This window comes from Rhamphochromis sp. 'chilingali', assembly GCF_963969265.1.
Source record: "Rhamphochromis sp. 'chilingali' genome assembly, chromosome: 4".
NCBI classification, from domain to species: Eukaryota; Metazoa; Chordata; class Actinopteri; order Cichliformes; family Cichlidae; genus Rhamphochromis; species Rhamphochromis sp. 'chilingali'.
In genome coordinates this window covers 30,322,529-30,340,382 of record NC_137948.1, presented here as the reverse complement: position 1 = coordinate 30,340,382, position 17,854 = coordinate 30,322,529, and the positions used below count along the sequence as shown (strand labels likewise).

Genomic DNA, 17,854 nt, shown 5'->3' with positions numbered 1-17,854 from the left:
TGTGCAAACAGCTACTTTGGTACAGAAGAAAAGGCACCTTACGCCACTGGAAGTACGAGTGGATGTAGGCACTCTCAACCTCGCATGCATGGGGTCATGCAGATCCATGTGGGGGCGGCTGGGGGGGTAATAAATGGGGCAGAAAAGATGCAGCATAGAAGTGGGAGGTGGAGCGGTGGTGTGTTGGGGGAAAGGGGTGGGGTTGGAGGGGTTAGGGTAATCAGGTGGAAGAGACTAGGATCAGTGACATTTAAGAGGTGGGCCACGCTGCAGGGCACATCTGCTAAGACACACACGCACCAAAACACACACATACACAAACAACTGTCAGCTCCTATTTTCTGATGAGCAGACAGGCAGACAGGAGGAGCAAGGAGGTGAATGGGAGCGTTGGGAGGGAGTGAAATAAATACCTCCCACAGAGACAACAGCATCCTCTTTCTCTCTGAAGAAAGTTGAGCACACAAGGAACCGTGAAAACACCTCAGTCCTTTTGAATCACACAAAAAATAGCACAGATGATAATTATTCCTTTGTTTCTGCAATTTTTCTTTTATCCCCGGGCCTCACTCTCCCCCTACTGTTTCCTCAGCACTTTACACCCCCTCATTAAAAACATTTGTTTTTCTGCAGGTGGAAAGCAAACTCTTATTTACAGACAATAACAATCAATCAGACTCAACTGCCAAAGGAAGACGACGTGGAGTGGTGTGTGCACCACTTGTACCACCATGGTATAAGTGCTATATAATGGAGTCACGAGTGGACGTAAAACCAGTTTGTTCCTGAAACTGTCCGACACGATCACCGCATCACCTTCCCATCACCGCCACCGGGCTTCACGCACACACTTGACCCAAATCTACATTGATATTGAGAGATTTTCACAAACGCGACTGCATTCAGACATGTGATAGTCTGACAACATGACTCCAGGCTTCATCTCTCTCACCCCACACATCACACTTTGATACACACACACACACACCTCCAAACACACACACACACACACACACACACACACACACACACACACACACACACACACACACACACACACACACACACACACACACAGAATAGGAAAGAGAACCTAAAAAAAGGTAAATTGAGGTCTTCAGAGAAAATAAAGCACTGAAAATCACGCGAAACTTCTTCCATTCTTGCTTCTCCTGATCGTATTGTTCTGTTTTAATATCCTTTTCTCCCGTCTTCAGAGGAGGCCCCTCTTCTTTCATACATTTTCATCTGTTCCTCCTCTAGTTCCTCTGGTTCTCTTTGGTGTGTACGTGTGATGCATGTGGCCAAACATCCTCCGCTCACCTGCCTATGCTAGCCATCATCCTGTCTGACAGCTGCCACTGTCCTGACCTTGGGCAATGTGGGCTACATGGTTTTTGAAGTGATTGACGAATTGTATCCTTTCATTCATTATTGAAGGCGGAGATCAAAACCACAGCACCTGGGATATCACCGTGACAGCCCGGCAGACCAGACAGAGGTAAAGAGGGGAGGGAGCAGGAGGAGGACGAGAGAGAGGGAGAAGGTCATCTAAGCAAAGAAGTGCAGGTGAGAAGTAAGGGGTGAGGGAGGCGAAAGTTGCAAGGAGCTGGGCAGAAGAAAGGCCTGGCATCTTAAACAGCAGCATAATATTTTTGTTTCACTCTGCACCCTCTTCTTTGATTCAACCTTTACAGCAGAGATCTTGTCCCTGTGTGTGTGTGTGTGTGTGTGTGTGTGTGTGTGTGTGTGTGTGTGTGTGTGTGTGTGTGTGTGTGTGTGTGTGTGTGTGTGTGTGTGTGTGTGTGTGTGTGGACCCTTGCTCACCAAACATGTAACAACTAAAGAAAAATATTAAGTGCAAAAGTGTGTAACACTTTTTTTCCTTTTAATTGTTTTATAGTCATGCAAGCCTAAAGACCATTTGGCAACTCTTTGGAAACCACTGGTTGCTAGGGAAATTCCTTAACCGGTTGCCTGCTGTTGGGTAGGAATTGTTTGCATCGAAGTACATACTTCTGCACCAAAAACCTTGTGAGGTTGCTTTGGTAAGTAGCAGATAGCAGCAGTCACTTGCAGTTTATAAATGGTAAATGGTAAATGGCCTGCATTTGTATAGCGCTTTTCTAGTCCGTAAGGACCCCAAAGCGCTTCACACTACATTCAGTCATTCACCCATTCACACACACATTCACACACTGGCGATGGCAAGCTACATTGTAGCCACAGCTGCCCTGGGGCGCACTGACAGAGGCGAGGCTGCCGGACACTGGCGCCACCGGGCCCTCTGACCACCACCAGTAGGCAAACACGGGGTTAGTATCTTGCCCAAGGATATTTGCCATGCAGCCAGGATGCAGCCTGGGATCGAACCACCGACCTTCTGATTAGTGGCTGACCTGCTCTGCCACCTGAGCTACAGCCAAACTATGAGTGACAGTAGAAATCTGCTAGAGACCAAAGCAATCCCAAGGAGGTTTTTAGTGTAGCACGCTGTTTGTGACTGATTTCACCCAGCGACTGCCAGCAAACACTCACCAACCAGAATGCACATTTTTCCCTTAGTGACTGGAGATTGCTCAGGAGCTGCAGACCAGTCTCTACACCTGTGTAACTAAGATCTAACTTATGTAAAACTCTGCAAACCATTCATCTTTCTTTCAAGTGAAAGGTCACTAGAGGAAAAAAGATCATATTCAGAAAGTGTCTTATCTTTGAATTCTGAGCTGATCATCTAAATATTTTAGGATAATGGCTACTTTGAAATGCCATCCTAAAAACCTGGCAGTTTAACACCTATTCCAGATTTAATATATGATTTTAACCATTCTTCATTACTGCTTTATGACCTCTAAGAATTATCGATGACCCTAACCACGCTAACGAGACATCATGGTGTAAATGACGTGCAGAGACGTGAAAGAAATCCAGGGAGTAGGTGAGTTTAAAATAGGCTGCCAGATGACTCTGTGCAGGCGTGACTAATTTGTAACTGTGTAATATTTTCCAACACCGAAAGTGAAATAACAAAGCGTGCCCTCACACCTGAAAAGTCAAAAGCGCGTCTGACGTCAACCCGAAAGGTTGCAAACTAATTCCTTCTGGAAACCGCCAGCCTCAGAGCCAGAGATGAGTATTTTACTCTTGTGCCAAAAAAGAAATTTAGGCATGACCGGCAGCGGGTCTCCAGCGTCCATCCTCAACACCCGCACTGAACTTTGCGCCACAGTCAACACTGCTTCATCTCACTTTCCAGACCTTCTATCAAATCTGCCTTCATCGGTCTCCACCTCTAGCCTCTTTTCATCTCTACCCAGCAGCATCGATTTTGAGCTGGACTGAAGCATAGCTCTCTATTCTAAAGGACTACATGTTATGTCCTCTGGCAATGCCATTTAAACGTCACCTGAGTGGGCGTTGGGGAAAAAAAAGAAAAGAAAATGAAAGGAAAGAAAAAAGATCTTCGAGTTTCACTTTTCCAACCTGCTTTTCTGACAAACTCATTCACTGTCTTTGACCCGCTGCCCTGTTTCTCACACATTTTAGCTAATTCGTTGTTGTTAGGTACGTGGGAGGTGTTTCGTGATGTGTGTGTGCCCGCTTTCTGCGTTTATGTCTGTGTGACTCCATACGCTCTGCAAATTCAAGAATGTGTGTGAAAGTGATGTTTACTTCCTCCTTTCCACAGCGACAACATCTGCCACCAACTGCAACACACACCATGTCTTCCTCGTCTCCCTCGTTCTCCCAGCTTTCTTCCCTCCTTCCCTCCCTCTTCCTCCCCAGACAAGGGCAGCTTAGTGACACGCCATTTGAAGGGCAGACTGCGTCTAGGTAAACACTCTTCTTACATTCTTACAGACTCAAATTAATTCAATAACACTGGCAAATGTCCTTGCCAAGATACGATATGACTTTCTGTTCTGAGTGTTTACTTACTTCTACATTCTTACACATATGCGAGAGCTTAAACATAACCACAGTTGGACACAAAAGGTCAGACACAAACCTATCTGAGCACAGATGTTTCCAGTAATAGCAAACAAATGCACTGATAATGACTAAGAAAGCGCAGACGGAGAGGTTTGAGGCATATGTGCTCATTGTTTGCCGGATAATTCAGTGTTTAGCGAGTGGAGTGGGGTATTTTTAGATGTCTTCTGGGTAGAAATTTAAGAGATGCTCGTGAGCATAGTCTTAGGAGATGGTTGTTCAAAATAACTTTAATCATTTTGCTGTCTCAAACTCTCTTTGAGACGAACTTGAGTTGCTCTTGTTTGCAGAGACACTTATTTTTCACCAAAAGAGTCTTAAACAGCAGTCGCCATCCCAGTTTAACGAGCAGGGTGGTGAGCGAGTCAGTCACTGCTCACTCCTAGTTTGAAACAAATAAAAGTTATGGATGGCTGAAGTATGTTAGCCACAGTGTTAGTTTGGGGAATCACTAAGAAATTTACAATATGCTGCCCAAGACAACAATGATACTGTAGCAAAGGGATTGTGAGATACTCAACAGTAAAAGACAATCATGAACAGTTTGATTTTTTTTCACCTTAAGATGAAGAAAATCTCTAAAATATAGTCAAGAAGTCATGAGCCAGTGACTCTGAAACGTGGTGGCTGGAGGTGTTGCACTTAGACAGCAACCATTTGCTAACTGACTGGGGAATACACATTGTTCCCATATTTTCTCCTCATCAGATGGTCCCAGGGTGTTTAACTCGTCTCTAGGTCCTTGTGATTCAGGTCTTAAGTAAAACTAGTACTGATATTAGGTGCCAGTGTATTGATAACATATTCCATTACAGTACATTGACATTTCACAAGTTTCCACCGGAGATTGTGGATCTTTCGGTACTGGACTCGAAAGAAAAACAAAAATAATATGTACATCCTCATTGTGAAGGACAGGACAGCAGTCTTTGACACATAATGGAAAGAGACAAGCCAGCTCATTCAAACTCTGCATAACCTGACTTCATGTATGGGTGGATGCACACTGTGTTGTTATTTGTGCGTCTGTCAGTGTATGACTTAGTGAATCACTGGATTAAATTAAGACTGATTACAGAATGAGCAGGGGAGGTGCTCAGTTGGTGCACATCAGTTTTTAACACTATTAGAAATGTAATTTGTACTTAGGCCAAAGTTGTAGTTTAATTAAAGTATATAGAAATCATAGTTGGTTATGTATCTTGTTTAAGAAATGCATAACATTAGATTTTACCATCAATATGGAGTCTTATTGGCTTATTCTTACAGCAATAGCTAAAAAAACCTCAAATATTGACAGTCAATAAAAAAGACAAAAGAAAAAAGTGTAAAATGAAAAAGAAATATTTACATTAGGACAAATGGTCTCATGCATGGCGTGTGGAGTCATTGTATGATTTATACACATGTTTTTAGTTATTACTAAATACTCCAGCATCGGCACTACTTTGTGTTTAAGCTCTAAATGTTGGCTGGCCAATTGACCAGGACCTTATGAGCAATACAGCAAGGCCGACTTAACTCACTGTTTTGTGAGTGTACACATCAGATATGTTTTATCAAATTCACACAGTGTATTAGATACTTCTCCGGCTTGATCTTGCCCATCACCCAAATTCCATCTAGGCAAATCCTGCCAGTACTACAGAGAACAGGTTCCCCATGCAGAAAAGAGCTGTAGCTAGGAGCCGAGAACATACGAAGGAGATTAAAAAAAAAAAAAAGCCCAATTATTAAAGCTTCCCCCTGTGGATTACGACAGATACACCACCTCCTTTTTCAAATACTCGCGTTACGGCCGAGGGACGAGACAGTGAAAGAGAGAGATGTTTGAAAACTTCAAAGCTAGTCAGGGATTCAAAGTTCAGAGTTTCATCTCCCTGAGTCCTCTTGCAATTTGTAAGTCAATGCAGTGCGTGTGTATGTGTGTGAGACTGTGTGCACCCAGTCATAAGCGTGTGAGTGTTTGCAGAAAGAGCAAAGATTGTGCAGGTAGCTTGCACTTCATCTACGAGCTTACGAATGTTAAAAGTTGTTACAGAAAATAGAAATATAGAGACATGACAAGCAGTCATTCATATTGGCACTCTTCCAGCTCAGCTGAGCTCCAGATAAAAAGGACAAGTGATTTCAGGTGAGTACATACACCGCTGCTCACCTTACTCGCTCTCTTTCCCTCTCACTCCATTTAAAGCCCTCTTGCATTTCTTTGATTTCTCCTCCTCCTCCTCTTCGAGCCCTACCCTCCCTTTTCTCTTTGATTCTGCTCCCTAGCACGCTGCCCCATCGTCTCCATCTCACCCTCTCCCTCCCCTCTGTCTCATTCTTTTTGCTCCCATGCTGTCACTTAGCATTGCGGCCGATGATTGAGCGGCCCATCACGGCCCCCACGCAGTCAGCACTTTTATTCATTCACTCCTTCATTTCAATCTTCCCACCTCTCTTGATTTCTTTCCTTTTATTATCTCTATCTGCTTTTATGGATATGATGACAAATGTTGAGCGCAAAGAAATATGCCGACATGTGCAGCGCAGGTGCAAAGGCATCAACAAGTGCGCTGCTGTTCCTTGGTAGCAAATGCTTAACATCCACAGACACAGCTGATCAATCAGCGTGTACAGAGAAGAAATTGGCGTAGGTCAGGACCTGCTTTTCCTTTACTCTACTGATGAGATAAACAATCATCCTCTCTCTCTCTCCATCTCCCCCTCTCTCGCTCTCCGTAGCGGTGACAGCACACGCCTGAATTAAACGTGACACTCTCGTTAATCCACATTCAGTCAGCCACTGCATCTCCTGAGCACGCCAATCCAGGTACACAGACCTGAGCCAGGAGAGCTCATGAATAGCTAATGGAAAAGACACAACAACGTTCCGACTCTCAGAAAATGGTCTGTACGCCATCAGCCTCACTACTGGCTACAGGTCTTGGAGAGAAGAGGGAGAGATTGATCAAACCTAAAAGGGTGAAAGAGTGAATGCAATACGTCTTCGGTAGAAAGCCTAAATGAGAGACTGTGCTTGTGTGTGTGTGTGTTTTTGGGCGAGAAAGAGAAGCAATTTGCAAATGTGTAAGAGAAAGAGAAGAAGAGAAATGAAAGATATTATATGAAGTTATTGGAAAGCAGAAGAAAAAGCCATTTCAAACACAGAACATCTGCCAGTCTGGCTCAAATCCTTTTTGGCACTCATGATAAACATATATGATAACCAAACACATGAAAAAGTACTCACTTTCAGAGAAACACAAGTACTCCACAAGTGCTCTGTGGTTTGTGTGTAAGACCAGCAATGATCTCTTAGCTTGTAGGGGAAATGTGTGGCCTAAGAACAGTGTCACCTGAAGCCATCTGTCATAATCACTTGCCTCCTTTTGCTAATCACACCTTCTTTGTAGCTCTTTTTCTGCAGCCTACATGGAGCCCGTACGGCAGGAGTAAAACATGTCCAGCAGTGCTTTAGTAGACAAAAAAACTCAACTGGAATCATGGAACAGGGAGATCTGCATATTATTTCTAGATTAACTAAATCAACCGCAGTACACTGAGTGCACTCTACCTGCTATCTTTATTAGCCTAAATAAATCATAGATAACCATAAAAGCTTCTATTTGCAGCATATGAAATCTTTTTAGCATCATTATTTTCTAATGAAAAGATAACAGACTCAGAGCCAGCCAGCCTGCACTTCCCCATACTCTTATGGTTTCCAGAAATAGAACAATATTGACTGGTGATCCCAGCACAAGAGCTACTCAAGAACATTGCTAAAGAACTCATGTCTGGAGAAATAAATCAGACAATTCATCAGTTCACACTCATTGTCGCACGTTTGGTCGTACAATTTTACATTCTGATGAAAGTCGAGACTTCACATGAAGCTCAGTGCCGGTGCAACTGCTGCTAGTGGTGCTCAGTGAAGCCATTGATGTTGCCTCTGCGTGAGCCCGCCTTTACAAAATGATTATTAGATCAAACGCATTTAGTGCGATCATTATCAGAGTTTGCACATCACAAAGTCTCAAGCTGAACACAAAAAGTTAGAAAAATCCTAACACACATGAGCAAGCTAGCCATTTTTAGGGACTACGTCATGGTCGGTGCTCAAAACAACATGTTTTTCCACAGGTAGTCTGTTCCTCTGACAACAAAGCATAAATGGCTTATTCGTGGAAGGCTATTTATGTGGCACTTTTCTCCTTATGAATGTAGTGCCAGCGACTCTCCAGCCAATGACATGTGAGTCAGATAAGAGCATATCCATCCAGCAGTCCAGAATTTTCCATTCGTTGGTCGAGACGTCAGCTCGGGCACAGATTTAACAGGCCTCATTGACTAAATAAAAACAAGGCAATTTGACAAGAGAAGTCAATGCGTGTTTATGAAAGAGTCTTCCAAGAGGTAGTTATAACTAGCAGGAACTTGGATTTATAAAGACAAACAATAACAAATTGCCAGCTGTGCAACAGAGTGACACTCGTTTTGTTAAACAGTGACAGTGACACATCAACACGCACAAGGAGGTGATTTTTCTTTTTTAAGTGATGAGGTATTTTAAGTAAATCAGCATCTGAGGGTTGTGTGAGTGAGACGGTAATAAAGGGTAGATGCTTATTCAAGGGAGACGGCAAACATACACAATGACAGCACAAGCAGTGCTACAACTGGTACCATTACTGGGGCCTCTTTGCATACAAACTCCAAATATCACTTTGATAAAGTCTGGGTCTAATTAATCAAGCTAATCAGCAGGGGAGCTGGCAGCTAGTCCTCCCTTCTCTGCAGTCTCTCTCCCAGGCTGGGGCTCTGCAGCAATCTACTCACTGTAGAGAGAGAGAGAGACTAAAGGCTCTGGATGTTTTCTTGCATATTAAAAACTTCTCTACTACAAGTGAAGCGAAACTGAGAACATTGTAGAAAAATACTTTTAATTTTTACTTTATGCATTATGTAGATGTTGTAGATGGCACTGCAGAAGAATGACTGAACATGGCTCAGATTTCTTTTAGCCTTTCAATTAGTTTCTATAAGAAAAGGCTGCTCAAGTTCAAAAATCCACTTCACAAAAATAATGCAGGATCAGGCCTTGTGCAAAACTTTGGCACTTGAGCAAACGCACAAAGCCATGAAAATATACTATTGTACTACTTGTCTCGTCTTTTTTAAAATATTTATGTGAAATAAATCACGTGTCGCAAAGACTTTACTGGCACTTTTAATACTTTTCACTACAGATTTTTAGTGATAAAAATCTTCTGTATAGTTACTTATTTTTAGAGCCTGCCTTGAAGGATTACATTGTAATATTACATCCACTTTTAAGCAAGACAGCACAATGAACAAAAAACTGACGCTTTATTTATTTCAAATGCATACCGCTTTATTTCAAAGTAAATAAGGAAGGCTTTTATAGCATTATGTAATCATGGTCAATCTTTTTTGTGTGTGTCATGCCTTCAAAATAATCTAAAATAACTATTTTACGAGTCCTGAATGCTGAATAATGGATCCGGAAAATTCACATAATCACATCACTTAGTCCATGACTGTAAAATGTAGTGATACAAAAAGAGCTGCATAATTACTGTCATTTCAGTCCCCTGTGGTATACATACCGCAGTGCAATTTGGAATAGTGATGGACAGGGTAGTTTCACTTTGATCTGCTTAATATGTGTAAGCTGGAGGGCGTGAAAGTGAAGCAGCAGTTCAAATAATAACAGAAGATTTCTGATATGAAGTAAAGTGAACCTCTCCTCATACGACCCCTGACTATGAACTACATTATGCTGCTAAAAGCACTACACATGGTTGCAATGCACATGGCTGTAGCCTTTTCTCAGAGGTCAAACATGACCAAATGTTTCATTAAAAAAAGATTACGCTGTTACACGTGTAAAATGATGAGGGGAAAAGAAAAACACACCACGCAGCAGCACTTTCTCTCTTAAAAAGACTCGATGACGAGTCACACCACCTCGGCACTGCTAAAACTTTTAGCAAACCTTCACGTCTGCTGGGATCCTTTCAGCAGATGGTGGCATATACAACAGGAATGTCACAATCAGTCTCTGTGTGGGTGCTAAAGGCATAACTATGGTGACAGGGACAATGTTTCCATCCTGCAAGAACCAGACAAATTCAGCAGCTCCTCAAATAATTTCCTTAGCAAGATTTACACAATTTCAACCTGCTATTCAGTCACGTACAGATTACTGAAAGACGGTATGTCAAAGAGAGACAAAGGTTGGTATATTTCAGAGAGTGAGAGGGGTGTAACTCTATAACTAGCTAGGTGCTATCTGCATATGACTGGCTTTTCTGAAATAATGTTTAGACCTCCATATATATGGGTGGGTGTATATATATATATATATATATATATATATATATATATATATATATATATATATATATATATATATATATATATATATAAGTGGAAAAAGGAAAGTAATGTTACAATCCATTGCAATCAGGTGCTAACAGAGCAGCTGCTGGTCTAAATGCAGTCTGCATGCTAAAGGGAGATACTACCAAAATAAGTAGAGCCTATACAGCACAGAGCTGGGGTGGGTACAAAGGGTGTGTGTATTTGGTTAAAAATTATATTTATATAAATTCACTGGTTATTGGAAATATGTGAAAAGGAGGAAAATGTGGAAGCAGGGAAAATAAAAAAATCAATTTAGAAAACACACACACACACACAGACACACACACAGAAAAAGCATCAACCCTAATGAGCTGCGATAATTCATTTTCTTTGGTTAGTGCCTATGATACAACCAAACTGTGATCATTAAGACCTGATATTGCAGCTGATGGATATTAATAGGAGGCATCACTTTATGGCGACCTGTGATTACAACAAATCAGTTGTCTTTGATTACATTGTTAATAGGGCTGGGTCACTGATTTCTAGAATCGATTCGATTCCGATTCACAAGGTCCTGAATTGATTCGATCCACGATTCGATTTAATTCAATTCAATTCAATTGGATTTAAATCTGGGAAATTTTGCCTCAGACAGTCAGAAATATTATAATTCAGATCAGTACATTTACATATTTTTGTATCTATAAAAAGGAAGCTGACACTTTCCAGACTTTATCAAAAGTGTGAGCATCACAGCAGAGGCCGTTGTGTCAAAGTAGCTGAAGATAAAACACAGAAAAACATGAAGGTGATTTTCCTGGCCTGGGGTTTTATAAAAATATTCTGCAGTAGATCAAAAACGAAAGAAAACCATTAATCAACATATGAACATTACCTCTGAAGTTACAGAGGTTTTATTAGAGACACGGCTAAGCGTTTTGCATTTTGCATAATTTTAAAAAGTTTAAATTTATTCAGAAGCCTATTGAACAGCAGAAATTAGGCTTTCTTTTCGGAAGTAAGTAAAAGGGAAAAAAACAGTGGCCGACAGCGCTGTAAACAATGATAGACTTGTACATAACAAGCAAGCGAATAATGCAGAAAACAGATTTTTAGACTGGAAACTGTTCTTGAAGTACACTGAGAGAGCAAGAGAGAGAGAGCTGTTATGAAGCGTGGTGGAGGCAAAACAGCAAAAGTCAGAGGGAGTCCATGACGATGTTTATGTGAAGCGTAGTTTGGATCTCCTTTTGCTGCTGGTTCGGTCAATATTGTTTGGAGAGAGATAAAACTAACAGCTTTGGAATCAGCGCAAAAAGGGCCTAAACACAAAGCGCGGACCCACCGAAACATCAGAATCAGCGAGCTGTCAGCTTTCAGCCCCGACCGTGTCCGTGCTGTCGGGTGAGAAAGGCGACATCTCACTGATTCTGATCCGCGGGTCCGCGCTTTGTGTTTACGTCTTTGTGCAGAATCCGTGTTCCTGCTCTCATTTACTGTTTTAGCTGGTTGGTGGTTCTTGAAATTTTGTGAGGTTTCACCAGAGATTCTGGCGTTTCGGGCAAAATAAATTAATATTAAAAAAATCGATTCGGGATTTTAATGAATCGATATCACGTTATCCAAGCTAGAATCGATTTTAATCAATAAATCGATTATCAAAACCCACCCTTAATTGTTAATACATGAGGAAAAATGTGGAGCTTGGTGAGTCACACCTTTGTACATTTAGATGGGATAGTAAATTATACTATGTGAAATAATGTTAAATAAGTTGTTCTTGAACAGTCAAACTTATTAAGCGCTCAGCTCTCTGCATGTGATTTAGATCACAGGTATTTGGTTCTGGTTGTGACTTTGCAGGAAAGGACCCATGAATGACTCTGCTGTGGCATCACTTCCTTTAAGCTGAGACACATCGTGTTTGTTAAAGAGTCTGCCAGTGCCTAAGAGAGGCAGCTAAGAAACCAGCAGCAAATATTGATTATTTCAGCACAGTGGTGCAGTGAATAGCCCTGTCACCTCACGGCAGGAAGGTCCTGTATTGAAAATCCACCAGCCAGCTGGGCCCTGTCGGCGTAGAGTTTTGCATGCTCACTCTGTGGTTAACTGGTGATTTTAAATGGGCGTCGGCATGAATGTGAGGGTGAATGGCTGTCTCTCTGTGTCAGCCCTGCAACAAACAGGTGATCTGCAATCAGTTTATTTGAATTGCAGCAGTTAGTATAATTATAAAAAGTTAAGTGAGATAATTCATGTTTATAAGGATTCATCTTTAATGTAGCTTAGCTCGTAGTTTGGCATCATACAGGAATTAAGGAGTTGTAAGTAAAGTTCCCTCCAGCACCCCGGATCAAATAGACCACTAGACTTGGAGGGAGTGTTTGATATATTATGTGAGGAGCGAGAAGAATACATGTATTACATGATGCAGCATATCTCGCGTTGACTGCCTAAATTCGCTACTAGGCTTTGCCACACATTTGTCAGAATACTTCTATTGATCTGTAAATGTTTGAGAATAAACTTGTACATCAGACCTAAGAATATTGAAATATATTTCACAGATTTCTTTTGAACGCTGGCTGTAGTGTAAAAAAAAAAAAACATTGTAGAGAGTGAAATAATATAAGGATTAGAGCAGTCGTAGGCAGCACTCCTGTGGTCACCACAGGATAAGATGGCCAGCGGTGCTGTGACCTACGCTCAGCAGGTCCCTGAGCAGCAATATCCCCTGGCCGCCCCTCGGGACAGCCGGGCAAAGACGGGTAATAAGCTGCAATCTTACCGTGAATGCTGGTGTGCAGGGCAAGACAGAGATAGATGGTACAGTTGAAATATGTCTTGGAAAAACACACACACGAACACAAACCCACACGCACACAAACACACCAAGACACCTTGTGGACTGCGCACACAAGCACAATTTGTTAAAGCTGTACTGCGAGGATGTACTGCTGAGTACAGCCTAATTGGAACATTCATTACTGTTACACTGAATTACAGCATTGTGCCTGATTCCACTGTATTGATCCTTGAAATGTGTTCGAGGTTGTGTGCACACCCACAGGTCGTGTGTGTGTGTGTGTGTATTCCACGCACGTTTTTATGGCCACATCGCAATCGCTAAACAGATACTTCTCAGTCCTTTGATCTGACTCTTGACTTTGACCTTTTAGACTGCTTTCAATCAGCTCCTCTGACTGGCTGACAGACAAAGCCACTGATCGGAGTCTCTCTCTCACACACCCCCTTATACATATATAAACACACACATGCTTAGTGACAGGCCCTGTCTCCAGCTGACAGGGTTTTATATCAGCAGGGACATCAAACCACCCACACCCAGCATCCCTCCCGCCTGACCCTACGACCATGCCATGATGAGGGATGGGACAGTCTGCTCTGTGACAGTTCCACTCATGCAGTGACATACGTACACACACAGCAATTGAACACAAATGATAAGGCTCCAGTTAATGTATGCCTGCGTCGTGTGCATGTGTGTGTGCATATCACAGGAAAACATGCCTCAACTTGTGTGTGTGTGTGTGTGTGTGTGTGTGTGTGTGTGTGTGTGTGTGTGTGTGTGTGTGTGGCAGCCTCTTAACTGAAGGCTTTGTAAAACTCTTGTTCATCATAACTGTGATGTTCTAGCCCGAGGGCTTAGCGGCATAAAGCAATTTCCCTCTCGTTACACCAGGCGTATATTAACCTCCAGAAACTGTCACACACACAAATACAGACCCACACACGCACATGCACTGCTCTCTTGCCATTTATCTGTCGTGTCAAGTTTAGCAGGGACTATTCTCTTGAGTAGGTTATTTATAATATGGCTGTGTACTTCCTTACCAGCTTGCTAGTCTACTGAGTAAAAGCTGTCTCCCACTGTAGGCTTTGTGACGGCTGCTCCTGAACAGTTTGGGAATGCTAAGTCAGACTGACTTGAGAGGTAGTCAGAGGCAGAGTCAAACCACCTCTCTGGGCTGTCACGACTACCTCTGCAGGTTTGCTGTGCCCATCCAAATTAATGAAAAATTACTGCATGAGTCAGTGGAATGTAAAACATCGGTGCAGGTAGTGCTGTGCCTCCATGATAATAGCTTTAAAACTGAATGAAAAAATGAATACATGGCTGTGCTAATAAAATGAGTGCTATGCACTCCAATATCCTCAGCTTATTAGGAGAACAAGTACAGGCAGCGAAAGCAATGCAAAGCAGCCTTACTAAAATCTAAATAACAGGGAAAATGTTTCTGTCCTAACACCAGCTGGTTTTAAATGATAGCCTCTCTCTAAAGCTAAGATAAATAAAGGCCTAACATAATGATCACATTTTATATTAAAGTTAAAGAAATTCTGATTTCGTTTTCTTGTTTTACACACAATTTGGATTGAGTGAAGAGACCTTCATTCGACCCACTGCCAGTTTTAGTTAAAGAGGTCTAGTATACCCTGGACTGTGACTGCTTCAAATCAGTTCACTACAGCTGCAAAACCAGTTTATATGTGCAAATTCATGCCATCCACACTTTCATGAAGAACTGCTCTCATTTACACACTTGCCCTTTTTTATCCGTCTCAGCATGTGTTGCCTTTATCCACCCCCCAGGAACTATGAAGAAGAGTTTATCTAATTCCAGCTAACATATACCCTTCCACAATGCCCAATTCTCCTGCCTTTTACCTTGGCTTTCTTAGTCACTCTTGCATCTAACATTCTCTGTCTTCAGAGGGTTTTCTTCTTTTGTATTTATCTCCATCATTACTCAGCATCATCTGTTTCATTCCCCCACCGTCTTCCTCCTGTCCATCATGTGTCTTTTCTTTTACTATCAGCTTGTTAGGTCTGACATAGTGATTCATTTCCAGGTCCACCCGCTCTTTCCGTTCCCATAAGCAAAAGAACAACAACAACAAAAACTAAACCACACTGACACACTGCTAAAAGTTACTACAAATTCATTTAACTCCAATAAAGTAAACAGTGCCACCCTAATAAAAAGAGTTTGCACTAGGCTAGGTTAACATTTGACAACAATATGCTACACACACACACGCATTTTGTTTTTAAAATTGCATCTTACTTGTTGCTTTTATATAAAACCTTTTACATAAAAGCAACAGATAAGATGTTAGAAGCACTTTTATTACCAGACTGAGATTCTTTAGGCTGTTCCCTTATTCCCCAAGCAGTGGCCAGTGCAGATGGATCTGCATATTTGATTTTCCTGCTGTGCTCCTCTCATTTATCAGTGCTTGTGATCTGCACTGGGACCATACTAGCTTATAAGCTGATATGTTAGTGATCAATATAAAAGAAAAGAAAAAATTTTCTGGTACTCTGTATCAGCAGACACAGATACAAAAATACTGCTATGACATCAGAATTTGAAAAAGATGATTTGGTGCATTTCTATTTGTTATTAATTGTTGGACAGGTGCTGTTTCCCATTCTATGCTGCAGGAGAATAAAGTGAGAGAAGAGCGACAAGCGCTGTACATCATGCAATTTCTAACTATAGTCTATTTTGTTTATTAGATCAATATATTTTTAAACATCACCAGTGTTGGTGAAGTTAGGCTGGCTGACATGGTGATCTGCCACTCTGTGGCTAGCTTAGAGGTTAACCTCAATTAAAGAAGCTTTAAGTAATCTCTTCTAAAATATTGAATGAATATTAAAGTGGTTTCAAATAAAGTGCACACTGAGTGTCAGTCAATGAGGTACAAAACCTGTGGGAGCCTGATTGGAAGCCGTGAAGAAGTGCCATCACGCTGCATAAAGAAAACAGTGAAAACGGACAAAACTGCAGCAAGTGTCTCAAACGACAACAAACACAACACAAGGACAGACTTTAGCACATTAAAAAGTTGTGGAGCGTAGAGCCTTGGATCCAGAATCAGGAATGATACGTTCTCGCTTAACAAGCGGATAGATGGGAATGTGGAATTCAAGCCTGGAATTTAAAAAGAGCAGCAAACGGCAAACAAGCATGATGAAGAACAAGCAGCAGAAGTAGAAGAGTGGGGCGGTGAGAAGCAATTAAGGCAAAACCTGCAGGGAGAGTATAAATATAAAACACACAATAATGAAGAACTTCTCAGGGAAAAAGTTAGAAGAGAAAAAAAGTGCATGGTTAGGAGCAGAGAGAGTGTGAAAATTTGAGAGCAGGTAGAATAAGGAGACTTGACCACAATTGGACAGCCACTCAGCAGGTTTCCACAGTAACGCAGCCACATCCACTAAATAAAAAAGTCGAGCCAACAGGAATAAACTTTTAATTAGAGGGCAGTTAAGTCTGAATGCATGACTGTGTGTGTCTACCTTTGCATTCACCAGTTGTGTGTTTGATTATGTGCAAGTGATTTTTGTATCTTTATCAACAGAAACTGATGTGTCTGCTTCATAGAGATCAGCTTTAGGTCTCTGATGTCAGTGCATCACCTCTCTGATATTGCTAAATGTAAGTATGAATTACTAATAATTATCAATCCAGGATAAATAATTGAAAATGCGTATTAAGAAAAATACAAAGAATTTGCTGGTTTAGATTGTGAGATTTTAAAATTTAATGTCATTATAAAAGAAATGTGGGGACATTTTGCACTGCTAGGTGAACAAAACAAACAATCTCACAAGATGCAGACAAAGCTCATAAACACAAAGATCTCCCATTGTTCATGACCTTAATAAAAACACCAACAACAAGCATTCTTACCTTTGCCAAGAGAGGAAATTTCTGTGTTTTCTTACAGTAATACATTATATAGTAAATATAAAGCCCTGAGATAGACAGGTAACCTGTCAGAGGTTACATGCAAGGATAGCTGGGATACGTTTAAGTTGGACGAGCACTTATTAAAAATAATGGATTATATTTACATTACAGCATATTTGTTGTCTTTGAGGTTTTGGACTGATATCCATAAACATCAGATGTGTTAGAAACAACAAAGCACAAAGTAAAGATGTCACTTAATTGAAATAACTGGCAGTTTAATCACCAATGAATGAATAAGTCAGGATGTCAAGATTTCCCTGGATTTCTACTTTTGGTTCCTCCACCTTTTAAATGCAGGAAGCAGGAAATTAGGTGTCTGTAACTGTTTTAGCTCAAGTAACACCTGGTGCGACTTCCTCCAGACACACGAACGCCACATCTTCGCCAGGTTCCTCCAGCCAGCCAACCATCTGAGGTCAGTGACCAGACACCCCTTAAAAGATCAACACCAGCGCTCTCAGTGGTCAAATGCCGAACGTTTTGATTCAGGAAACACTGTGACCTTTTCCTCCTCTACCTCTCCACTCCTTCCTCCTTTCTCTCCTCCTCTGATCCATTCATCACGCAGACATGCTGTGGTTTTTGACTCATGCTCAGTGTCACTGGAGCAGCCTATCTGAGTGGAAGAGGAGGCAGATAAAGAAAGGTGAAAAACCAAAACAAGAGTGTCGAGGCAGACGGATGGCACGAGCAGT

The 17,854-nt window shown here is 41.6% G+C and overlaps 1 protein-coding gene across 2 annotated transcripts in view; it reads right to left on the bottom strand.

The window, feature by feature from the left end:
* The window catches only part of LOC308394855 (protein sidekick-1-like), a 292,631-nt gene that overhangs the window by 195,464 nt on the left and 79,313 nt on the right, over positions 1 to 17,854 (bottom strand). The gene's annotated exons all lie outside the window — the stretch shown is intronic.